This window comes from Aulostomus chinensis, chromosome 1 (genome assembly GCF_037954235.1).
Source record: "Aulostomus chinensis isolate RoL2024-O1b breed Wild chromosome 1, RoL_Achi_v1.0, whole genome shotgun sequence".
Taxonomy (NCBI): domain Eukaryota; kingdom Metazoa; phylum Chordata; class Actinopteri; order Syngnathiformes; family Aulostomidae; genus Aulostomus; species Aulostomus chinensis.
In genome coordinates, this window is record NC_141320.1 from 54,001,517 (window position 1) to 54,005,697 (window position 4,181).

At 44.8% G+C, this 4,181-nt stretch overlaps 1 non-coding gene across 1 annotated transcript; it reads left to right on the top strand.

Moving 5' to 3' along the window:
* Positions 1 to 1,606: 1,606 nt before the first annotated feature.
* On the top strand, positions 1,607 to 1,689 carry trnal-cag (transfer RNA leucine (anticodon CAG)). The gene has a single exon. It is a non-coding gene; the product is annotated as a tRNA-Leu (tRNA).
* Positions 1,690 to 4,181: the final 2,492 nt, after the last annotated feature.

Here is a 4,181-nt window from a genome sequence, read left to right on the forward strand (position 1 = left end):
AGAGGACATTTGGTGGAGCCTGAGACAGCAAACATCACGCCCCCTTCATCAGAAGAACCACAGCACCAGAAGAAAGAATCCTGGCAGTGACGACAGGGAGGATCAGGGTGACCTCCTCACCTCCACCTTTGAACCTTCAAATGAACTTTAAAAAGCTTTAGAGTGGAGAAGGATTTTAAAACCTTTTATTGTTTTTTCCTTTCATTCTCATTTGTGCGATTGTCTGATTTATTAGAAATAAACACTGTCTGCTGGGTTTACATTGACTGTGATTCTCTTTGCATGCAAGTTGAAAGTTCTGCCAATAAAAACCACAAGTATTTGAAGACCAAAGGAAGAACCCCCAAAGTCAGGACCCTGAGATCAAAGTGAGAGCTCTGATCTCTGAGGTCTGGGATATTTCCCATCCCATGGCCCTTCAAATAAGAGCCCTGTGTCTCTGTCTCAAAGTTTTCAACCGTATTTGTTTGTTAAATTAAAACCAGACGACCACTGTGGTCCTTTTTACACGGTAAGTAAAGCACAGATGCCCTGGTGGACCTGTTGGCACCCAGGACTTTGAATCCAGTGATCTGAGTCCAAGTCTCAGTTCCAGCAGGTTTCCTGCAGCCTTCAGCAGAGCTGCCATGTTTCTCTGTAGAGAACTAAGTGATGCTCTCAGCAGGTTGAGGGCACCACCAACAAGTGAGGTATGAACCTCTGACTTCCTTCTTGTCAAACAGGAAACTCCTAATACCTCATTTGAGTAAAGTACCTCATATTCCTGACATCCAAGTAGTAGTGAAGTGGAGGAAGAAGGGAGGAGATCTCCAACAGGATCCTTCTTTCCTCTGTCCTCCTTGATCTCATGGATCACCACAGTCAAGGGGAGACCCAAGCTCCCGGATGGATCTGGCACTCAGGAACTGCTGAGTTTTACAGTGGACTTTGTTCCATCCATGGTTCAGGAACAGGACTCCTCCTGGTTAACCTGGTATCTTTCCACCCAACTGTGGGTTCTTGGAGAATTTTTCATGTCGTGTCAAGAAATCAGGCTGGTGGGTTTTTCAATGAGAGAAATTCTGGTAACTTAATTAAGTGGCATGTTTGTTGAAGCAGTAATTAACTGATAAATTAAGGAAGGCCTTGCCAGTCTTTGCTCCCACGTCATACGATGGAGTTAGAAAGTCCTGAATCAATCTGGAGTTCCATGATTTCCTTGTGGTTCATGATCCTTTTGCCAATGTAGTCTGGAACAAGAGCAAGATGAACCTCCAAATATCAACAGGTTGATTGCAGGTGATGTCAAGTGGTATTCAGAGGAACCTCCTCTTTGTGTTTGGTTCCATGGTGGAATGGTGAGCCCTCTGGACTCTGCGTCCAGTGATCCCAGTTCAAGTCTCAGAAGGACCTTCCTGTCTGGAATGTGTCCCATGAAACAAACTGATCAAGAGATGTTACGTGGTTCAAATGTTCTGGTTCATTTCTTACTGCCATGAACTCAGACTGTGTGTTTAATGTTAACAATAAATGTAACAACTAAGGAGCCAGTAGCTCCTGTGGAAAAAATTCTACTTTGTCAGTGAATGAATTCATTTGATATTGAAGTCTGCAACTTTCAGTGTCTGTCAGGATGGCCGAGCGGTCTAAGGCGCTGCGTTCAGGTCGCAGTCTCTCCTGGAGGCGTGGGTTCAAATCCCACTTCTGACAAAGGACATTTTCTCCACATTCCTATGCATCCACAGTGGTAAATTCCAAAACCAGTTGAAGCTGCTCTCCACTGATGGGAGTGAGTGGTTGAACTGGCAGCAGAGGATGCAAAGGAGCTTCCCTGTGATGGTCCAACATTGCCTGGTTTCCTCCAACATGGAGCAGCCACCAAACTCTAACTTCAATGTTGGATCAAAGTCTACTGAAGAAATGTGTTTTCTTTCAATTCACATTTTGTCCATTAACTTCATAATCAGAGTCACCATCTCATCACATGACTAAAGTCTGGGTTCTGTAGTGGTGGTAAAATATCCTTCCGTGCCCCTCACTAGTTTGCACACAGAAAAGCATATTTTACTGGTTTCAGGTCTCTTAGCTTGTTCTCTCTCTTAAAGCAGCTGAGGCAGCTTTCATTGTGTGATTGATTTTAAAATATAAAGATGGAACAGAACCATTGGAATCAGATGTCAGGACATTTGAAGGAATGTCAATCTCCTGTTGAAATGTTGCAGTGTGCAGCTGAGGCTCTCTGGCAGTGGCACCAGGAGCCACAATGGCAGAACCTGGACCCTCCTGGAGGAGAACCACAGGTGAGGGCCTTCTTGGCTCCAGATTGATGGAAATCAAGTGTCTGAGGCTGTTAGCAGCCATGAAGTTGATCTGGTTGGCACTGGTATTTGTTCTTGCTGCAGCTCAGGAGTGATTCAGGAGAAGAGTTTCAGAACAGCCCAGGTTGGGGACTGGAATTCTAAAATTTCCCCTGGAACCAGACAACCTTGGGAGGTAAAACCTCCAATCATAGCCACTCAGATGCAGCAGCAGAAGAAGCTGTCATCCACCCTGACAGTCAGAGCATCAAGTCAAGAAAACATCACCATCTTGTAGTTCCAAACCTCCACCTGTCAGATTCAGCTACTTCTGATTGTGGGACTTTAAATTTGAACACAATGGAATTTGGACAAGGAGTTTTCCTTCCAGTCCAAACATCATCGTCCAGCCTCCAACCAGAGGTCCATCAGTTATCATGGAGCCACAGGTGGAGTCTGGATTCTTTTCTGGAATGAGACGGCAATGACAGTCCTGCCAAGTGACATCACTGACATGACAGGATGACTTCAGTCATGTGACTGGATGACTTCAGTCATGTGACTGGATGGCAGTGCAGATTCCAATGTAGAGGTTGGGGAAATTGTCTCTGAGAATCCAACTTGAAGCCATGCCCTCCTTGTTCTTCAAAAACCCAAACAGCGACCATCAGTCTCCCACCAATCCTGTACTTGGGTTCAATGTTGCTGTTCCATTTTGCAGCATTCATCCCCTCATTCTAGAGGCTTTAACATGAAAATGCAAATGCTGAGAGACATAAATGCAAATCAGGGTATCTGACCAGAGGTGACACATCTTTTAATACTTTTCTTGTTATATTTGTTATATATGTTCTGTATGGTTATATTTGTTATGGTTGTTATGGAGTTTATGGTTATTATCTCTGTTTCTTGTGTCTTTGTCTTTGTTGTCCTCCCCTTCGTCCGTCCTGGATTTTTGACCTTGGTTGCAGGAAGCGTGTGACCTCAAGTCCTTTTTCTGTGTTGCTGAACGTAGAGCCTTGCTTCATTGTGCTTGCTAAAGTGTGATCCTCCCTGCTAATTCCTTATTTCATTGACTAATTACCCACCAAAAATTAATACCTTCCTGCTTTATTTGGCTGAAGTTTAAAAGACCATCATTCTGGTAGCAACAGTCTTTCTGCCTTGTAAACACGCTAAGCTAACGATGGCTTCTCCCTCTTGTTCTCCTCTCTCCTGCTCAGGGTGCCACATGTTTTGTTCCTCCTCTGCCTCCTTTAGTGATACTGATAAGTGTGTTAAATGTAGTTTTCTTGTTGTGTTGGAGGTGAGGCTTAGCGATGTTGAATTGGACCAGCAGCGGCTCTGCACCAAAAGCTGCGAGAGCTAGCCAACCCCCACTAGCTGGTGCAGACCAACTTAGCTTAGCTCCTGGCTTAGGCCCAACTAGCGCTCCCCCAGAAGCTCCCAAGCATCTGGGAGAGCGCCAAGAAAAGTTGGGCCTAAGCTAGGATGTGCTTGCTCATGAAGAATTGTTGGGTGTAAATTCATTTAAGGAGTGTTGAACTGGACCTGTTCTACTTGTAAAGTGTAACTTTTGTTATTTGGTGCTTTACAGGGTGATGACTTGCTGGGGACACTTTATCACAGCAGTGGACAAACATCAGCATTCAACACCCAGCAGCTCCTCTGATCAACAGAACAAGTTAAAGTATTCTGAGAAGGAGGGCATCGATCCCTCTACTGCTCACATGCTAAGCTAGCGCTCTACTATTGGAGCTAATTCCCCTGTTAAAGAGCGCAGCAGATAATGCACCTTGACCTTCATGCATGGTTTAATGAGCGTCACCAGTTGAAGCTTCTCTGGTTGACCAATGTAATGGAGACCAAGGGTTCCATGACATCAATGATTAATTGAAGGTAACA